We start from the raw sequence: 23,199 nt of genomic DNA on the forward strand, positions 1-23,199 counted from the left end.
CAAATGACAAAAGCCAGGATTCAGTTAACATTCTGGTCTCTCATAAAAATATTGATTAAAAATTGGCTAAATGAGAAGTTCTTTCTCTTTCTCACATTGAGTTATTCAGTTAAAAAGAAATTGTATTTCAAGACATTTCATTTTTAGACAGAGATAAATATTTGACAACAAATCATACACTATATAAACTCACATAACAATTTAAGCCTGTTCATCCCTGGAGGAGAGGCAAGTTCTTAGCCAAGAATAAAAGCTATCACAAATTTCATCATGTAGGTAGATTTTCTCTAGATAACTTTAAAGGGAGCTATCTAACAGATTGACAGACCTGAAAGTGGAATTTATCCCCTAAACGGGTATCTGGATGGAAAAAAACAACACATGCACTTATGTATACATTCGATACTGAAAATAACACCTTTGGTATTTGCAAGCTGAACATCTGGAAGGATAACTGCTAAGCTTCCTTGGTAAGTTCGGCTTCCACATGGCTTGGAAACCTTATCTACTCTACAGAGACTACGGGTTCAGGATTACATCTGCTGCCCCTACCCCTTGGCATAAGGCCTGATTAGTGTCATTGGTTTGAGAAAGAAAGTAATAATGTCACCATCCCATTTTCTCCAAACTGAAGCACTGCAGACACAATTTATCCCAAATAACCAGAGTCCCACATTTATATGAGAGAAAGGAAAAAACTGCAATAATAGATTTTTCAAAGAAATAAGACATAGTTTAAGAACAAACAAAGAAACCAAGTTTCCCAAGACATTTAAAATTAACTTAGTAGTTTCTTTCCTTTCCTTCCAAAGAGCAAAGGTCCATGACAGATGTACCCCAAATGATGCTATTTCATGAGCCTTGAAAAATCAAATTATTACCACTTTCAGACTACCAGACAGACTGCATTCCAACAGCTCCTTGGGATCACTTACCCAAACATCTAAGTCATCTGTGGCAGAAGTGAGCTCTAGGATGTACCACCACCATCTGCCCCAGATCCCTCACAAGGTAGAACGCGCTTGCTAGATTCTTCCCTTGGGTTTATGACATGCCCAGGAATGTTGAGCAGATGCCAGAGCAATTCTACTGGGTTTCCAAGCCCACTTGAGAAAGTTAATCTTCATTTTCATCAATTGCTAAATGTTCATTTGTTACTTTTATTTTGTTTAGAACGTTAAGCAATTCTTAGAAAGTTTATCTATCTTATAACAATCTCTTCCTAACTCCACACACTACTTTATTTTCAATCCTTGAATCTAAAGATTGAATGAAGCCAAGAGATCGCCTAACCCAATACAAAGGACCAGTCAATTAATTCTTTAAAATCATCAGAAATTTGGAGATTAAAAACTATTCGTTCATTTTAACTTCAGCTACCAATCATTTATTATATACTAGACCCTGTGCTAAGTACTAGGGGTATATAAGTGCTAGGTAGATGGAGATAAATAATACACCTTCCTTGTCTTAAAAGCACTCCCAAGCTATATGGTTTAGCATTTACAAAGCATTTCCAAGTATATTACGAGATCTACTTTTTACAACAATCTTCTGAATTCGGTATTGAAATCCCCATTTTATAGGTGATGAAACTGAGGCTCAGCAGAATTTAAGCACTTTCCCAGGGTCACACAACTGCAAAGTAGACGTAGTCAACTCAGACTAGTGTCTCCCGGCAACGGTTTCACTCTAGTTGCCCTCAGCCCTATAGCCAACACACACATCCTCAAAAATCTTTGAAAGTCAAGTTCATTTTTAAGCTCATTATTTTCCCATTGGCTTCTCCTCTCCAAGTGGAAATGTACTGGAAGAAATTGCAGCCCAAAGACCAACAAAGCAGAGTTATACTTTCACCTTTGTCTTGGGACAGCATGAATTCAGAGAAGAAAGACTGCTGCTGAGATGCTACCCTGTGGATCTCAATCATCTAAGCTACCCTAAAATTAATTCTCTACAAGGCAAATTTCATCTCTAGCAGAGTGTGTTTGTTCTCTAATGTGCAAGATATATGACAGTGAAATTCCATAGACTGTACTGCCATAACTTTTTTCTTAAGTTTCTGTTACTAGCACTGCTGGATCAATAGAAAAAGAAAATTACAAAAGATCATGAACTCTTCTCCAGAAAGAATAACAAGAACACATATTGCAGAGGGAAAGGGCTAGGGGTTCATATGCTCACATGTGCTTCCGGCTCCAACTTTCACAGCTCAGAATCCACTTAGCACATCTCTGGGTTTTGCCCAACCCCCTTACTTCTGTATCACGGGACAACAGACCAAACCATAACCGCTCAAGCAAAGGCTCCTTGGGGATTTATACGAACCAACACTAGGTGAAAAGTGATGCTCAGCTTGAGGTTGGCAACTTGAGGTTTTATGAAATGAAGCCAAGGGCTAGAATGGGCCAGGAAGTTCAGTTGATTGATTTATTTTTTGGTCAGATAATAATGTACGCTTAAGCTAGGGGAGGTTTTCCTCTGCCTCTTTCCTGGGAGGAAGTCAAGCATTACATCCAGGAAAAAAGTTGGAACAACGTAAAATCAGAGATGTTACGAAAACTTTGGCACCAAACAGAAAATATTCTATTTTTAACAATATATAGAAAGATATATGATACAGATAAATAGATCTAATAAATTAATATTCATCCAAATATAGCAAGGTTTCTAGATTTATTGTTGCCCCCATCACTATTCTGGTCACCCCTACTTGGACACACTCTACTGTTATCAACTTCCTTCTTGAATTATGGTGCCCAAAAAGGGACACAAATCTCCAATATGGTTTGATATGTAAAGTGTGCAATCAGGCTATCACCTCTCTTTAAATGGTTCAGTAGGTTCTCCCCATCCCAACCCAGGACATATATCCTATAACCATAGCAAAATGACTGTCCTTAGTACTTGGTGCTGATGTTTCTTTACCCAGACCTAGGCAGAAAGAAATGTGTTTTCATGGGCCTTTTCAGTAAAAGACTGGATTTTTTTAAAAAAGGAGAGTCTACTTGTAGCTGGAAGACAGGAATAAATGAACCATTGAGTTCCCTTCAAGCCCTTAAGAATAAAACAGTCCTTATAAAGGCTGGTTACTTTTTTCAAGGTAGTTTTTCCAGCATTGTAAGAATGGCAAATACTTCATAAGAACTTTTTAAATTCCTAGGATAAATGCCACACAATGGGTTGGACTCCAGTCTTTGTTTTCAAGCACAGGTACCTTAATGGAAGAAGAAAACTGACATTTATGAGACACCTGCAAAGTATATGCCGGGATCTGTAATGAACTTGCTCACATATGTCCTCTCATTTAAATTTAACATAAACATATGTATTTGGAATTATTTTTATTTGGTGAGGAAACTGAGGCTCAGACAGGTTAAGTGACTCATACAAGATAATATCTCTAGTTAAATGCCACGGCCTGAATTTGAGTGTAGGTCACTCTAACACCAATACCCTTGCTAATTCCACAACATGCTCCAGCCTTGAAAACTGGACATTGGGAGACTTCTGGTCTTGGCTACAACATGTAAAGAGCTTGGAAATTATCATTCCCATTCTCAACAACAAGATAGTAGCTGAACAAACTGAAAATCAATGATTCTTCTTAGACCCATCAGGGAATTAAGGTCACAGGGCAAACTGCTACCCTGAAATCTGGAAAGAGAGGCCAATACAGAGAATCACAGCTGAGATCTGCTGGATCTCAGACACCTGCAGCAGACGCCACTGAAGCTATAAACTAGTCGAAACCCTTAAATGGTAATTCTGACAAACTGATAGAGGCTGAACGTGAACTAGCCTGAGAGTTGAAAATTCCTGGGTCCTCAGTTTTATGGGTCCCCCACATTCCCATGGGATTTACCTCAAGAAAACACACAAAGTTCTCATGGTTAAGATCTAAGAAAAATCTCCTTGTTTTTTCTGGCAGGGGTAGGAGGAAAGTAATAATTTAGAAATACACCATGAGCATTCTCCATAACAAATGCCTGTTCTCCAATGGACACAGCTTTACCAAAGCTTAATATACCTAGAAGAAGGGCAATTAGACAACTCCAGTCCCTTCTCGCCTTCCTGTAACACCTAAAGGGAAAGAAAAAAAGGCTGAGAAAAACTTATGAGGGTTACAGCTCATGGACTTAAGTCTACTAACAGACTGATTAATTGTAATATTATAGACCACTTTCACTCCCCCCATACCTTACCACCAGAAAGACACAGATCCTATTTAAGAAGGAGTTCTTGGAGAAACCCACCAAAAAGAGGTGAGAAAAAAATAAACAAAGACACTAGAGGAAACTAAAGCCTCTAGCATCTATAGATACAGCAAACAATAAATAGCCCAACTCCTAGTCACATTAACATAAAACTTCACACTAAACGTCTAATTACCTCAGCTCCTATTACCCAATATATCATATTCTGCTTTTAATAAACAATTACAAGCCATGAAAAAAGCAAAGAAAAAAAACAGTCTGAAGAGACAAAGCAATTATCATAACCACACTCAGATATGGCACAGATTTTGGAAATATCAGACAGGGAATTTAAAATAACTATTATTAATATGTAAAGGACTCTAATGGAATAAGTGGACAATATACAAGAACATATGGATAATGTAAATACAGAGATAGAAATGCTAAGAAATATCGAAAGGAAATGCTAGCAATCAAAAACACAAACAGAAATGAAGTATGCTTTTCATGGGCTTATCAGCATACTTGAAACAAACAAGGTAAGAACTAGTGATCTTAAAGAAATGTCAGTAGAAACTTCTCAAACCACAATAGGGAGATTAAAAAAAAAAGAACAAACAAACAAACAAAACACAGAAAATAATATCCAAGAACTGTGGGACAAATTCGAAAGGTGTATAATATGTGTAATTGCAATTCCAGAAAGAGACAGAGAAGAGAGCAAAAGAAATACTTGAGAGAATGATGCCCAAAATTTCACAAAATTCATGATAACATCCACAGGTCCAAGAAGCTCAGAGAATAACAAGCAGGTTGAATACCAAAATACCTACTCTTAGGCATATCATATTCAAACTGTAGAAAACCAAAGACAAAGAGAAAATCTTCTAAGAAGCCAGAGGAAGAAAAAAACCATCTTATCTATAGAGGAACAAGGATAAGAATTACATTGAACGTCTCATCAGAAATCATGCAAGGAAGAAGAGAGTAAATGAAATATTTTGCGTTGAAAGAAAAAAAAAAGACCTAGAATTCTATTTCCAGCAAAATTATCATCAAAAAGGAAAAGAGAAAGTCTTTCTCAGACAAACAAGAATGGAAGAAATTTGTCACCAGTAGACCTGGTTTGCAAAAAAAAATGTTAAAATATGTTTTTCAGGAAAAGTATATAAGCCAGAAAATCAGATCTACATGAAGAAAAGAAGAGCATCAGAGAAGGAATATATAAAGGTAAAATAAAACCTTTTCTCTTTTAAAAAATTGATTTAATATATAACTTTGTTCAAAGTAATAACAGCAATAATGTATTGGTGATTATAGCATATGGATAAGTAAAATGAATATTATAAGGTACCTGAACTACCAGTGAAACAATCTAGTGTAATTTGAATTTCAAAAAGAAGCATATGCTAAGAGGAATGGAATCATACGTAAATGTTCAGTTAAAGCCACAGAAGACAGGAAAAGAGAGGAAGATTAAAAGTAACCAAAACAAAGAATATGTGCAATAAAGAGAAAGCAGTTATAAACATTATGAATATTAATCCAATTACATCACTAATCACTTTAAATGTGAATAGTTTAAATACACAAAGTAAAAGATAGAGACTATCAGAGTAAATATAAAAATAAGACCCAACTATAGATTGTCTACAGGTAGCACATCTTAAATATAAAGATACAGATAAAGGGATGAAGAAAGACTTATCATGCTAACACTAAGTAGAAAAAAAACTGGAATAGCCAAATTAATTTCAGACTAAGCACACTTTGGAAGAAGGAATATTATCAGGAATAAAAAAAGGGTGTTACAAAATGCTGAAGGGGTCAATTCTCCAAAAAGACATAATCCTTATATATACAAACCCACAATTATAGTTGGAGACGTCAACACCCCTCTATCAGTAACTAATAAATCCATCAGGCAGAAAATTAGCAAGGGCACAGTTGAACCAAATAGCATCATCAATCAACTAGATCTAATTGACATGTATAGGATAATTCGTCCATCAACAGCAGAATGTACATTCTTCTCAAGCTCACCTGGAACATTCACCAAGATAGACCATATACTTGGCCATAAAATACACCTTAACAAATTTAAAAGCACAGAAGTCATACAAAGAACGTTCTTAGACCACAATGAATTTAAATTGCAAGTCAATAACAGAAAGATAACAAGACAATATCCAATCATTTGCAAATTAAACAACACATTTCTACACAACGTATGAGGCAAAAAAGAAGTCTTAAGAGAAATTTAAAAATATTTTTAACTAAATGAAAATGACCATACAACTTACTGAAATTGGTGTGATGTAGCAAAAGCAGTGCTTAGAGGGAAATTTGTAGCACTGAATGCTTATATTAGAAAAGGAAAAAAGATCTCAAATCAATAACTTAAGATTTCACCAAATGAAACTAGAGAATTAACAGCAATATAAACCTAAAGCAAGCAGAAGAAAAAAATAAAAAATTAGAGCAGAATTCAGTGAAATTGAAAACAAAAATCAACAGAGAAATCCAATGAAACAAAAAGCTAGTTCTTTGAAAAGATAAATAAAATTTTAAAATACCTAGCCAGGCTAATCAAGAAAAAAAAAGATAAGACACAACTTAGTAATATGAGAAATGAAAGAGGGGTCATTATTAATGATCATACGGATATTAAGAGGATAACATGAATATTATGAACAACTATATGCCTCAAAACTTGATTAAATTGATAAAATGCACCACCAATTCCTTAAAAGACAAAAACTATCAAAACTTACACAATGACAAACCGGTAATCTGAATTATCCTGTATTTATCAAAGAAACTGAATGATTAATTAATAAACTTCCAAAAGGAATGCAGGTCCAGATGGTTTCACAGGTGAATTCTTTCAAACATTTAAGGAAGAAAGAAGACCAATTCTCTACAATCTCTTCCAGAAAATAGAAGCAGAGAGAACATTTCCTAACTCATTCTATGAGGCCATCATTACCCTAATACCAAAACCAGATAAGGGCATTACAAGAAAGGAAAGCTACAGACCAAGATCTCTCATGAATATAAATGCAAAAATCCACAACAATATATTAGTGAATCAAATACAACAATGTATAAAAAGACTCATACACCACGACCCAGTGGGTTTTATTCCAGATATGCAAGTCTGGTTCAACCTTCAAAAATCAGGTAATGTAATCCATCATATTAATGGGCTATAAAGAAGAAAAATCAAATGATCATACCAATAGGTACAGAAAAAGCATTTGCCAAAACCCAACACCATTCATGATAAAAACTCTCAGCAAACTAGGAATAGGGGGGAACTTTCTCCACTTGATAAAGTATATCCACAAGAAACTTACAGCTAATATCATACTTAATGGTGAGAAACTAGAGGCTTGCTCCTTAACCTAAGATTGGGGAACAAGGCAAGGATGTCCCTCTCAGCACTTCTTTTTAACATTGTAATTAAAGTCCTACCTAATGCAATAAGACAAGATAAGGAAATGAAAGGTACACAGATTGGGAAGGAAAAAATAAACTGCCTTTGTTCACAAATGACATAATTGCCTATATAGATTGTTACAAAGAATTGATATAAAACTCTCCTTGAACTAATAAGCGCATATAGCAAGGTTGCAGAATACAAAGTTAATATACAATTCTATACACCAACAATGATTAACTGATATTTCAAATTGAAAACACAATACCATTTACATTAGCACCCCCAAAATGGAATGCTTAGGTATAATTCTAATGAAATATGTATAAGAATAAATGGAGAGATATTCCATGTTCATGAATAGAAAGGCTCAATATTATTAAGAATTCTTCCAAACATGATGTATGCATTCAGTGGAATCCAAATAAAAATCCCTGCAAGTTATTTTGTGGATAACAATACTAAAGTTTATATGGAAAGGCAGAAGACCCAGAATAGACATCCCAACACTGAAGAATAACAAAATCAGAGGACTGGGACACCCAGGTTCAAGAATTCCTATAGGTAATTACAAGATAATGGCTATAATTCCCTGTGCTATACAGTATATCCTTGTTGTTTATCTATTTTATACATAGTAGTTTATATTAAGTTATTATAATATAAATAACTTATAATGGAGTATAATCTGCAAAAAATACTGAATCGCTATGCTCTACACCTGAAACTAATACAATATTTAAATTTAAAAAAGAAGAACTATTAGACAATCAATAAATTGTTAATTATTGTTTTCTCAAAGTGACTGTACCTACAATCAGATGTATGAAAAACACTGAGGCCAACATAAACTTTCAAAGAGGAAAAATAAATTCCTATAAAGTTACAGTAATCAAGATAGCATAATGGGACTTCCCTGGTGGCGCAGTGGTTAAGAATCCACCTGCCAATGCAGGGGACATGGGTTTGAGCCCTGGTCCGGGAAGATCCCACATGCCATGGACCAACTAAGCCTGTGCACCACAACTACTGAGCCTGCACTCTGGAGCCCGTGAGCCACAACTACTGAGCCCACGTGCCACAACTACTGAAACCTGCACACCTACAGCCTCTGCTCCGCAACAAAGAGAAGCCACCGCAATGAGAAGCCCGCATCCCGCAACAAAGAGTAGCCCGCACTCGCCGCAACTAGGGAAAGCCCGCATGCAGCAGCAAAGACCCAATGCAGCCAAAAATAAAATTAATTAATTAATTATTTTAAAAAAATTTTAAAATAAAAAGAACAGAAAACTGTAAAAAAAAAAAAAAAGACAGCATAGTATTAGCAAAAGAATAAAGAAATAGATCAATGGAACAGAATACGGAGCCTAAAAATAGATTGACAGATAGGAGAAAGCCAACTCAATGGAAAAAGGATAGTTTTCTCAACAAATAGTTCTGAAACAATTGGACACTCATATGAAAAGAAAGAAATCGATACAGACCTTACACCTTTTATAAAAATAACTCAAAATGGATTGTAGACCTAAATATAAAATGCAAAACTATAAAACTTCTAGATGATAACATGGGAGAAGATCTTGATTACTTTGAGTTTAGCCATAAGGTTTTAGATACAACATCAAAAGTACGATCCATGAAATAAACAATTGATAAGCTGGACTTTATTAAAATTTAGAACATCTGTTTTGTTAAGAGAATGAAGAGACAAACATCTGCTAGGAGAATGGAAAAACAAGTCACAAACTGTGAGAAAATATTTGCAAAACATATCTGATAAAGGACTTGTATCTGAAATATAAAAAGAACTGTTAAAATTCAACAATAAGAAAACAAACAATTCAGTTAAAAATGGACAAAAGATCTGAACAGACATCTCACCAATGAAGATATGTAGATGGCAAATAAGCATAAGAAAATATGCTCAATATCTTATGCCATTAGGGAATTGCAAATTAAACCAACAACGAGATACCAACCACTACACAGCTATTAGAATGGCTAAAATTCATAACATTCACGATACCAAATGTTGACAAGGATGCAGCACAACACTGCTGGTGAGAATGCAAAGTAGTACAGCCACTTTAGAAGACAGTTTGGCAGTTTCTTACAAGTATAATTGTGATCCAGGAATTGTGCTCCTAGATATTTACCCAACTGAGTTGAAAACTTAAGTTCACACAAAAAGCTACACATGAATGTTTATAGAACCTTTATTTATAATAATCAACTAGAAGCAAGTAAGATATCCTTCAAAGGATAAGCAGTGGTATATCCATACAATGGAATACTATTTAGCAATAAAAAGAAATAAGCTCTCAAGCCACAAAGGGACTTGGAAGAACCTTTGATGTCTATTGGTAAGTAAAAGAAGCCACTCTTAAAAGGCTGTATACTGTATGATTCCAACTATTTGACATTCTGGAAAAGGCAAAACTATTGAGACACTAGGAAGATCAGTGGTGACCAGGGATTTGGGGGCGGGGGGAGAGGGGAGGGGAAAGGGTGAATAGGTGAAGCACGGATATTTTTAGGGTGGTAAAACAGTTCTGCATGATATTCTAATGGAGGATACAAGACATAATGCATTTGTTAAAACCCACAGAACTGTGCGACACAGATTAAATTTTAATGTAAACTATGGACTTCAGTTAATAATAATGTATCAATACTGGTTCATTAACTCCAAGAAATGTACCACACTAATGCTAATAATGTTAATAATAGAGGAAACTGTGTGCAGGGGAACGGGAGCAAATAGGACCTCTGTATTATCTGCTTGATTTTTGTTTAAATGTAAAACTGTTCTAAAATAAAGTCTATTCATTGTTTTTAAATGAGAAAAACTGGACCTTGGAAATTAGTCCTTGATGGAACTAGTAACTAGAAACACTGAGAAGTGTTAACTCACTCCCTCTGCTCAATCTGCTTTGACATTTCTTTCATGAGTTAGGGCGTTTTAGCATACAAATAGACGCCATATGGCATCAATGTAATTTTAATTGGAAAAACCACTGGAAAAAGTTAATGGACCAAAACACCCAAATAGGTAACACGCGTCAATGTTATTTTTGAATACTGAACGATTTTTTTAAAAAATCAACCACATAAAAATGCAAGTTTAGGTGGTAAGAAAAGCTCCCACATTTTCCACAGTAGTTCATATAGAAGATGCTAGAAGTTTTGCTCCAATTTCTGCTGGATGTTTCTGGAATTTTATGCTCCACATTAATTTAGATAGAATTGATGAAGCTTAGAAGTAAGTTGCTATTAAATATAAACCATTGGTTGGTACAGTTCCATGACCAGGCTGTAAATGTATATAGTCTTGCTTTTCAAGTTTCACATGCTAGGCTACTAAATACAAGGTACATGAATTGGAAATAAAGAAATGAGTGAAAGAAATAATGAAGGAAACATTTTTCAAGGGCTATTACTTGTATCATTTCATAGATAGGTAGATAGATAGATAGGGGTAGACAGGATGAATTTTCCCCCGAAGGCTATTCTATTACAGACCAGAGAAGACAATTAAAATGATTCACTCAACAGATCCTCAGAAATAGAAATGAATATCCACAGCTACTAGAAAACTTATGACTCTCCAACAGTTGACCACCCTTGCCCCATTAGCCCAATTAGTTCTTATTCTTTACCCTCCATTAGCTTTTCTGAAAAACCAGTTTGTTTTAAGCTTCTGTACATTCTGATTCATGTATTTGATCATTTTTCCCTCTTCACATTTGTTGCTAGAAAGCATAAACCAAATTTATCGTCTACCTCTATCAAGCACAGTAAACTTCATGTCATGCATTTTGTGCCATAGCTCTAATCCTGGCTCCATCTTACTTCCTACCTGTATTTTCCCCTTTGCCTAATTGTTCCTATGTATTTTAGTTGCACTGTATCTTACTTTTATTATTGTACACTTTTGTAGAGCACTTTAAACTCTTTTCAGGAGAAGGTAGGATATAAATAAACAGGTAGGTAGATAAATAAGGAGAATGAGAAAAAGAGAAGCTATACCTGCCACTTAAGACAAAATATCATTTCAACAATGTATTCTCACGAGTTTTAGTAGCAATGATAGAAATGTTTATATTCATAAATGCCAGACCCTTGTCAGGGACTCATTAAGCAGCCCAACACTGTCTTCCCTAGCAGTTGTCAGGGTTCGAGATTGAATCTGCATACATGATCCTTCCAAAATCTTTTATCTTTCTACCCTTTTATTATATCTTAAAATTTTGATCAAGTATATATAACAATGTTAAAATTAGGTAGGCAGTAATAAGGCTGGCTTCATCATGGCTCAGAATATGTCTGTTTTCACGATGGATTCAGGGACAAGCCACACTTGAGAAATCAGGAAAATCTGGCTAAACAGAAGAACGTAAGGGAATTCCAGATGATGACTTGTTTCTAATATTGATAAAACTTTAAGAACAATTTGTCTTGGAACTCATTTTATTGTGGACACACCAAGAATAATTCTGACTCTGATGAGGTAATCTTGTGGTCCAGTATTTTTCATGCTAGACCATACCTTGCCCTTCATCTTGCTAAGCTAGTTCTGTTATCAGACTTGAATTTTAGTCTTTTTTTCATTCTTCTGTCTCCCAGGCTTTCACTTGAAGAAGCCAATTCTTGGTTGATTAGGAAATATTCTTACATATTCAAGGTTCCCATGGCTAAAAAATGACACCTACCAAAAGAGGCATCGGGGTCACATTCTTAGATCTGGTAGTTCACTCTTTACAACAGAAAGCCTGACAGTATCCAAGGAAGTAAAGTTCTATAGTTCCTCCCAGAATCCATGATTAAATAGTTTTTAAAAGCCCCCAGAGCTCTCCAAATCATTCCACTTAACTAAAATCTTTTTGCAAAAAAAAAAAAAAGTTCCTCTCCAAAGAGTTCATGGGACATGGATTGCTCCAAACAAACAGTAACAAGAAGAATGGCTTGTGTCTTAGCCAGACCAAAAAATCACTAAGACATTCTAGGTTTGCCTATTGTCTTCTCAACTTGTGAAATTTTCTTTTTGTAGTGTATGACCGTAATTCCATGAATCAGGGCTAAAGAGTTTCTTAACGCCCTACTATTAGTAACCATACTTTACGAAAATAAAAATAGTCTTTTTAGGATATAATGAATGAAAGATTCTGCTGCATAAAGAGGGAATGGCTGCATTTAAAGGTTTAAATGCAAACATTCTGGTAATGCCTTTATCTAATAAAAACCTGTATTTCTTTTCAATATACCTTCAGGTATTGAACAGAAAGAGCACAACTAGGGGATTTTTCTGTTGCTTTTAGGACAATTAACGTGTTCACCTGACACAGTCTTGCTCTTCTCTGCTCTTCTTTCCTCCTAACCACTTAGACACTAAATGAGTAACTTAAGAAAAGTCAATTGTCAGGAGTTTATGCAACCACTGTTACTGGAGAGGGTTCTCTCTATAACCTATTATTAGGGATCTCCACAGCACTTTATGTTTCTGCAAATGCTTCGCAGCCAAAGCTTTAGTGACTATAAAAGCAAAAGACTCCTCTTCGCCATGGTTACTGGAAGACGCAATCCCATCCTCCTTCCACTCACACTAATGAGAAGTACCAGATCTGAGCTGGCTTAAAATTTATTCACACACCCTGCCAAGGTCTTATTCATTCATACACTCTACAAGTACTCACTGAGAACTCTTTATAACAATTTTTTTTCACTTTTTACACATAGAGAGCCAGGAGACTACTGTGTACTCTCTCATGAAAGATGAGATAGATCTGGGAAGAGTTCCCTTATGGCTTCTCCTGCTAAGCCATAACATGTTCTCTCAAGGTATATGTCTGAACCAAATTTCAACTTGTTTGGGACCTAAATTATCACAGGCCCCTGACATTATGTGAAGTCAACAACATTAACCACTTGGTAGAAAACTATTTAAAGACCATTTTTGAGGCATCTGAGCTGTCTCATTAGATCGATTGCACTTGTATAAAATTATACTTTTTCCACTTAACATTTACTGAATGTACACTGTCTGCTACACTGTGAATAAACCAAGCAAACAACATGCTCCTTATGCCCTAGAGGCTTGCAATAGCCAGCTGTGATAAAATACTGGATGGTCTATTTTCTTTGAAAAGCATAAAATACCTTATAGATATGAAAGTACCTTTTGTCCTGAGAACGTTATAGCGTAAACATACATAGAATACATGGCAACACGATCACCATAACTGAGGTGTTTCATGTCCTTTCAGAGTTTTAACATTTGTGTTCTCATTTAATTCTCCTCCTTCTCTATCACAGGAAGTGAATGCGCATGTGCAAGCGCAGTGTGTCTGTGTGCGCGCATGCCCACACGCATGTATGCAAAAAGTAGTGAAGGGAAATATTACTATCCCAGTTTCACAGATGAGATAACTGAAACTAAGACTGGCTGTAAGTCATACAGCTATGTGGCAGTTGGTGGCAGCGACAAAACACAGGACTCCTGACTGTACAATGATTTTTCCATTATGTTTATCTCCTTCCAAGGAAAATATTGCACAGCACTTAACGATTAGCTTTAGGTATAGTAAGAACTAGCATCTACGGAGCATTTACCTCTGCCAGGCAGCGTTTCAAGTGCTTTATGTGAATTAATTCATGTATTATCAGGACCCCCACTATGAGATGAGTATACTATTGTCTCTATTGTACAAATAAGAAAAATGAGGCACAGAATTCAAGCAATCTGACTCCAGAGCTTACCCACTAAAACACTACGCAATAATTCCTTGAGGTATGAGGAGCTTGATTTTCTTTTTTTTTTTTTTTTCCTCTTGGTTCAACTCTAAAAGAAAAAATATTTCGGCTGTTTGGCTATACTGGGTTTTTACAAGACATCTCAGGAAAATAACTTCATAATTTGGGTAGGATTTGAGGAACAAGGCAAAAGCCTGAATGATTCTAACTACCTACCAAGAACAATAATTGCCCAGAAATACATAGTCTGCAGTGCCTTATAGCCATAATGAAATGGAAATTATAAGAAAATAAGAGAAAGAGGTCAATACTGTGCATTTCCTTGGGATTATTGATATGGGTATGAAATCTCAGAGCTCTCAGCTCTAATCATAAGACTATGGTATTTAATTGAAAAGCTAGCCTTTGCAAAAAGGCCAGGCCCTCCCTTGAGCCACAGTTCCTTCAGAGTGCTACTGGCAGAGACAGGATTCAAGGGCCAGGATCTTGACAGTCTCTTGGGACTCAGTCTCCTGCAGGGCACGCCAGCTTAGGAAACACAAGGAAGGTGAAGGCTGGCTTGATTAACTCAGTGGGAGAGAGCTGCTCGGGCGTACTCAGTGGGCTCTGGCAGCGGCCAAAGACCTGGCAGGAAGGTCAGTATCTCCACAGTGACTTCAGCCGAATTCAGTGGCAGGGAGGAAGGCATGGAATGCCAGCAAAGGTCAACCAGGTTTTAGATACAACATCAAAAGTACGATCCATGAAATAAACAATTGATAAGCTGGACTTTATTAAAATTTAGAACATCTGTTTTGTTAAGAGAATGAAGAGACAAACATCTGCTAGGAGAATGGAAAAACAAGTCACAAACTGTGAGAAAATATTTGCAAAACATATCTGATAAAGGACTTGTATCTGAAATATAAAAAGAACTGTTAAAATTCAACAATAAGAAAACAAACAATTCAGTTAAAAATGGACAAAAGATCTGAACAGACATCTCACCAATGAAGATATGTAGATGGCAAATAAGCATAAGAAAATATGCTCAATATCTTATGCCATTAGGGAGCTTGTCAAAAGGAGGGAATATTTCACTTTTAGCAAACTGCTATTATAGTCTATAAACTTTATAAAATGATTTTTGTCTCCACATTAGAACTGAATCACATTGTGTGCGCATCTGGTATGAGCCTATGTGAAAGAATGGGGTGGGAGGAGGGGTGGATCTATAGGATTAAGGTTAGAACCTGACAAAAGAAGTCAGCTGGTAGGAAAAATTGCAGTAGTATCTAAAGACGTCCCTGGTGAAGCTGGCATGGTAGTCTCTGTTTCCCTCAGGTTCTCACAAGGACATCAAGGCACTGAAGCAACCAATATGATTTGCAACTATGACTTGACTACCGGAGGGTTTGACAAATGCTGGATGCTTCTCAAAAAGTCAAAAAATGTTTATGTGCAAAAGGGGAAGTGCTTCGCAATTTACTGAGCATCAAGTACCTAAAGTAAAGAATTCTTCCTCCTGGAAGAACTTGAGAGTAAGTAAAGGAGACTCCATGGACGTTCTCATGAATCACTTTTTTTCCTTCTAGCAACAGATGTTTGATAATCTCTTTTTGACATTGCCTTTCTTTTGTTTAATAAGAAAATTACTGTTATGTATCCAAAAATACAGTGTGAACATATCTGAGCGCTGCCTATGATTTCTCTCCTCCTCCATACCTCTTCCTCTCCACCTTAATTTCTGGATGAAGAACCAGTTCTAGTGACATCTAGAATGGTGAGATGCAGTAGAAAAAAATACTACAGTATCAGTATGATCTATGAAGCAGGTCATCTAATCTCTCTAGGCTTGAATAAATTACTAATTGGTACCTATTTGCACGAAAGCAGCTAAATTCTGAGGCTACCTGAATTCTGGTCTGTAGCAGTTATTGAGGGCTTCAGCAACTACCTGAAGAGCCTAAAACCCTAGAGCAAATTCAAAGAAATGAGTTAGGGAAACACCTCTTTTGTTAAAAACTCAATTGTATTTGTTTTTAAAGGGGACATTTCTTAAGACCTATGAAGGACATGCAGCATTTCCTTGTAGCAGATGCTGAATGCCATGCACGCAAGAGCAGACCACCCTCCTCCCACAGAAGCGTGACGTCACCAGCCACAAGGGCTGTCTGTATTGTACTGTTGAACAATCATATGTGACGTTAATGACTAAGGACCAGGTGACCTAATGGAATCTGACCTTCCGAACAATCTTGAACAGCTGATTATTTTAACAAAATGTGGAAATGGGTTTAACAGGAAGTTATAAAAATGGAGAGCCAGTGACTGAAATAATCCTAGAATTACAACCTGGAAGAAGAGAAGGTGCGGTCAGAAAGACAAGTAGCTACTCCCACAAACACAAATGCTTGATTCAGCTTCCCATTTTGAATTGTCTGAGTACCTCTGGCAACCATCATATACAATATACGAAAACCAATGAGAGAACCCCAGGTCCTGAGCTAGAAAATCAGAAGCAAGCCACTCGGTGCTACCTTGGTTACTTGTAGCATCAGAGACATGGATGACTTTGGCTGCCATTTGTCCTTGAGCTTCTAACAAACCGCAGCTCTTTATTTGAAGAAGACCCAAGCTCATGATTTTAGAAGTCTCTTTGGAAAACCTCTGGCAGGCTTTGCCACTCCCTCCCGATAGCTATTCCAGATAAGGGGCAGCGAGCACAGGTTCCTCCTCATAGCAGGATGCTTTTCTTTTATCTTCTGGGAGTTTCACCCTCAATAGGTCACAGTGAATTTCCTTCCCTTTAACTCTTCCATTCCTAAACCTCCACAAACTCAACCTAAAGTTTAAATCTGGGAGGGAATGGGGGAAGGATTGAATCAACGGAAGATAGTTCCATGGGGTAGATGGACAGGGAACAATATCAACAACTTTCAAGGCTCAATCCCTGTTAAGGAAACATCTGTGCGAAAGGAAATCCAGCGGTTGGCCAGGCAGCCCCATTTATGTCTGCTTCTGGTACATTGACATTTTCTGGGTTCAAAGAAAAGAGCGCCTAAATTATTAAAAGGCCTGGGTGCTACTTTAAAATAATGCTTGGAGTGATCTGATGTCTAAAGTGACTTCCTGCCAGAAGGACCTTGGCCACAGTGCTACATTCAAGAGAGCTTATTTTATTTTATTTTATTTTTTTAACATCTTTATTGGAGTATAATTGCTTTACAATGGTGTGTTAGTTTCTGCTTTATAACAAAGTGAATCAGCTACATGTATACATATATCCCCATAGCTCCCCCCTCTTGCGTCTCCCTCCCACCCTCCCTATCCCACCCCTCTAGGTGGTCACAAAGCACCGAGCTGATCTCCCTGTGCTATGTGGCTGCTTCCCACTAGCTATCTATTTTACATTTGGTAGTGTATATATGTCCATGCCACTCTCTCACTTCGTCCCAGCTTACCCTTCCCCCTCCCCATGTCCTCAAGTCTATTAAGAGAGCTTATTTTAAATGGGCATTTGAAAACTGGTCGATTGCTGTAATTTGGCAACGTGCCTGGAAAAAGCTGATTTTGAGATTGGGCATTTTAAAGAAAATCTCTAAAATATAAGCTACAGTCGCTTTCCCTAATGAGGCCTCTGATCCTGTTGCTTAGCACTGTCCTTAGATATGCCTGGGGGTCCCCTGTGCAGGCCTGGGGGCAGCCCCGATGCCTGTGCAAAGGAAGACACGGCACAATTGCACTGTGTCCTCTGCTGACCTAACTGGCCTCAACTGAGCTATAAATTCCAGCTCACGGGGTCTAGAACAGTGGAGCTGACAGCACTGAAAATTCTCTCTGTTTTAAGAAAGAAAGTTGAGGGGAAACCCCTAAAACACTATTGTTCCAGTTTGAGCTATGTAACACAAAAGGACGAATTAAAATTCAATTTTGCCATTTTCTGAAATCTGCCTGTGGAAGTCATTAAGGTCAATGCCTCTGGCCCAGAATGACTGAAACCAAAGTAGAGAAGTGAATTGTTTTCTAGACTTCCTTAGGCTCTAAATTCTCTGGGCAGGGGAGGGGGAAGGAAATATCAGTGCTGTGTGGTCCTGGCATACCATGACATCAATGGTCATTGGAATATTACTGTGAATGATGTTCAAACTGCCCCTGCGAGAGACCCATAATGAGGCTGCCCCATTCCTGTGCTATATCTTTAAGCTTTTTAGAACTGTTTGGACCTGCGCTTTTACTATAGAGCAAGTTACCAGTACTCACACGCTGACAAAACATAAACTATGCCTCTTCTCCTTGTGCCCCTTTCCTCCTCCTCTATTGAATTTTCAGTCGTCTATGTGCCTCTCAAAAACGCCAAGTGGAGGTCAACAAATGTGGCCACAAAAGGAGAAAACAAAAGTCTATCTGCCATTTCTCAATGCTTGTTAGAGTAAAACAATATACAGCACTTTTTGTTTTTTAAGCTGAGGGGTTTTGTGAGTCAGCTCATACACTGGCTTGCCAACTTGTTCCCACAAAATGAGTCAGGCCAGATGAGAATGTTGATTTATCTGAGCAAACATCCATCAGTATTGATGATAAAGAAAGGTGCTGGTGTGTTCCGCCAGCACATACCAACACTGAGAAAGGTACGCTGTTGACAGCAACCTGGTGAAAAGAGTCACCATGATTGGTCCCAACCTAGCTGAAATTGTGTCTCTGTCATCAGCTCATTTTGGCTGATGCTATCATCGTACCCCGTCCCCCGTAAACGCCATGTGTCCTATTTTCTTTAAATAAAAATGAAAGTTCTTTTTGTTTCAAGAATGCCATGACAACCCTGGAGCCAGTGCCGATATTGACAACCCAGGTTGAGTATCATTGGTTAACATGATGTCGGCAGAATGGTTCTATAATGGTGACTAAATGACAGTATTCTAACAACAACAATAATAATGACAACAGTAACAACAGCTAATAGCTGCTGAGCACATTCATTTGAATCAGGCAGTATTCTAAACCCTTTACATTTATTAATTCATTTTAATCCTCACAACCACCTTATGAGATGGGTATTATTATTCTTCTTCCCATTTTATAAGATGAGAAAAGTGAGGCTGAGAGAGAAGAAGTAAGTTGCCCAAGGCCACACAGCTAGTATGTGGTGCACAGGTGGAGTTCAGAGCGAGGTCTGTCTGGTTCCAAAGTTCTTAAGCACATCTCTCTAATGCCCAATATGGAAGACTAGAGTCTCCTTGGAGAAGGAGAGAAGAAGGTAGCTTGAAATGGCATATTCACTATTACTGAAATTTCAAACCACATAAAAAGAGAGCATGAGATTTTTATTTTTATTCTGTGGAATTTTTTATAGAAACAGAGGGAGTTAATTGGCTGGAGGATGCTGGAAGACTGGCTTCTAGGAAACCTCACTAGGTCCAGAGTTGAGTACATACTTCTCTCAGGTGTGGATTCACATCAACCAAGCTCACAAAGGGCTATGTTTAAAAATTTTCAATTCCCAAGGTTTGGAGACTCGAAACTCAGTCTTGACAATGTCCCAGATTAATTGAACGCATAATATCAAACCCTCCAAAGACTGCTGAATCAAAGCTAAATGCCAATGTATAAATTTATACTGATAAATATAATTTACAAAGTGACAGATCCTCACTAATCTCCCTACTGGTAAATAACATGGGAAGCCAAATTATCATCTAAGACTTGCTTAATAAACATAGAATCAATATCAACTCAAGTTATAAGATTTTTTTTTTTAATTTTTAAATTTTATTTATTTTGGGCTGCGTTGGGTCTTCATTGCTGCGCGCGGGCTTTCTCTAGTTGCGGCGAGCGGGGGCTACTCTTCGTTGTGGTGCGCGGGCTTCTCATTGCGGTGGCTTCTCCTGTTGCGGAGCACGGGATCTAGGCGCATGGGCTTCAGTAGTTGTGATACGTGGGCTCAGTAGTTGCAGCTCACAAGCTCTAGAGCACAGGCTCAGTAGCTGTGGCACACGGGCTTAGTTGCTCCGCGGCATGTGGGATCTTCCCGGACCAGGGCTCGAACCCGTGTCCCCTGCATTGGCAGGCAGATTCTTAACCACTGCGCCACCAGGGAAGCCCCTCAAGTTATAAGATTTGAATGTTTAATAATGGCAACATGTTAAGATATATCTCTATAAATAGGATTTTATAATAACATGTTACAACAATAGCTAACATTTATTGAGGGATTACTATGTGCCAGGCACTGTGCTAAATATATAAATTATCTTCCTTAACTCTCACAAAGGCCCTATACGGTAACATTATTAAAATTCCCATCTTAAAGACAGAACCTGAGGCTTTGAAAGGTATAGCCACTTGCCCACGGTCATAAAGCTGGGGAGTGCTAGGCATGAGACATGAGCCCTAATCAGTCTGATCATGGGACCTCACTCATAATCACGCTGCTTCATTGCCTTGGTGCCTAGTCCAGAGCTATACAAGGCAGTCTCTCTCCTGGGTAGAGTGGGCTGATCAGTGCTACTATCTTTCTCTGTGACTTTCTCCTTTTCCTCTGCTTTCATGACCAACGGCTCCTGACCCCCACTGCCTGATTGACACTTCTTTCTTCAGCTGTGTTAACACTGTCAATCAGGCTACTGTCTGGTCTTTTTCCTTAGGAGCCATTAAATCTGTCTGTCTCTGGCTCAGTCTTGCTCTCTCTCTTTTTGAAATTTAAAAAATAAAGTTCAAAGAGGGAAAATAATAATCACCCATATTCCTGCCAACTATTATCAACAATAGTTAACTTTTACCGATTTGCTTCCAGTCTTTTTTCTACAATTATGCTTTACAAAAGTTTACAAATAATATGTGATGACATTCTTCTTTTATAATTCACTCACCTCTAAGGGAATTTGCATAACTCTGTTCTCCTTCATAACTTGTTGCCTCTTAGGGGGCAACTTCATTTTCAATATTTTCAGGTCCTTGGGGAGGCCCCTCCAAGCTGCTGCCATGCCCCAGCTACACATTACCAGATATGGTGAGATTGGTAATAAAAAACAGGTAGGGGCTTCCCTGGTGGCGCAGTGGTTGAGAGTCTGCCTGCCAATGCAGGGGACACGGGTTCAAGCCCTGGTCTGGGAGGATCCCACATGCCGCGGAGCAACTGGGCCCGTGAGCCACAGCTACTGAGCCTGCGCGTCTGGAGCCTGTGCTCCGCAAAAAGAGAGGCCGCGACAGTGAGAGGCCCGCGCACCGCGATGAAGAGTGGCCCCGGCTCGCCGCAACTAGAGGAAGCCCTCGCATAGAAAACGAAGACCCAACACAGCCAAAAATAAATAAATAAATAAATAAATTTTTTAAAAAACAGGTAGATAAGACTGACCATCTTATTAACGTCAGAGCTCAAAACCGTACAGTTTGTCTAGCCTGCCTAACTCTCTTAATTGTCAAGGCAAATCCAGATTAGCATAAAAGACTGTGAAAATCAGTATTGTGCAGGGGTCAATGACTACACAGTCTTTCCCCCACAAAGCAAAAGTATTTGTATTTTGACAAGGAAATTACAGGGTTGGAAATAAACAATTAACTACATAGGTGACTGGCAAAACTGAGGGCATCATTTTGAAAAAGAGATATTTTGGAAACAGAAAAGTAAGCTATTAAGAAGCACCCCTGAACATTTCTGAAACTCACAGACATAATTCATGATATCTGATGAATGACATTTAGTATATATTTATTTCAAAACAAAAATTAAAAGGGGTGTTGCTTTATGGGTTTAAAGAAAGATGCATGCCCAGAACTATTTTTAAAAGTTATCTGCGGAAAGGATAAAACCACAAAATTAGTGGAAACGAAAAAGCCTCCCTGAAGGGGAAAAATGTGGTGTGCATAGTAAATATCAACAAGTGAGCACAGTGAACAATGGTCAAAGACATCTTTTCTATCAAATCAAAGAAGCCTTTTTCAGTCTGTGATACATTAAACTTCCAAGGTTGTCATTATGGAGTTATTTTTATAGTTTATCTACTCTAAATATATCTTTCTAATAATATATATAGCAGAAAACTGAGGAGATATTATAAACTAAATTCATTGCTATTTCTGACCAAAAAAAAAAGAATCTTATCATGGATTATAGGTATCAACCAAATGACTGGCTCCCCCTCCTGGCTACCCCAGGGATGACATAAAACATTCCTCACGCCTCTGCCCTTTACAGAACCTTTCTCAGGCACCATTTGGCCGACCCCTACTATGCAGAGATCCACAGTGTCCTACTGCCAGCATTAAGACAAGCAACTGTATAATGCCTTCATTATTCTGGGCTTTCAACTGGAGTAGCAAAATCCACCTATTCAGATCATTGCTTTATATGTGGAAAACCAACAAGTGAAGAGCCTGTCCTTTAAGTTTAGCTACTAATGCCAAGAACCCTTCATTACTGTTGATTATTCTGTTATCAAATCTCTCTGGGTCATTAGAGCTGAACATTCCAGCCTCCTTCAGATCCACCTTCATCTTCCTATTTCTCTGCTCACACTGTCTGGCTATTATCCCTTTCCGGTCAGAAGCATTTTCCTCAGCCTTTGCAGTGATAGTCCAAAGGACAGAAGAATACTGAGCCAGGCGCATCTCTAATACCTTATGACCTAAGGGACATTTCTGTTCCAATCACAGCCCGTGCACTTGCTTGTGCTCATTATACAGCACTATAGCAATGAGTGTACTCCAAAACTCGTGCAGAAAGTACATCATCACAGCCTTTATGTACTAATGCATGGACCATCGGCCATTCTAAGAACTGAGATCTTATTCTCCTGGTCTCAACTCCTCTTTCTCCACTTCTCCCCTGGT

The 23,199-nt window shown here is 37.8% G+C and overlaps 1 protein-coding gene across 1 annotated transcript in view; it reads right to left on the reverse strand.

Annotated features, from left to right (window-relative positions):
• GPC3 (glypican 3) overlaps positions 1 to 23,199 on the reverse strand; it is a 425,362-nt gene that overhangs the window by 206,341 nt on the left and 195,822 nt on the right. The gene's annotated exons all lie outside the window — the stretch shown is intronic.

Source organism: Balaenoptera ricei, chromosome X (assembly GCF_028023285.1).
Source record: "Balaenoptera ricei isolate mBalRic1 chromosome X, mBalRic1.hap2, whole genome shotgun sequence".
Taxonomy (NCBI): domain Eukaryota; kingdom Metazoa; phylum Chordata; class Mammalia; order Artiodactyla; family Balaenopteridae; genus Balaenoptera; species Balaenoptera ricei.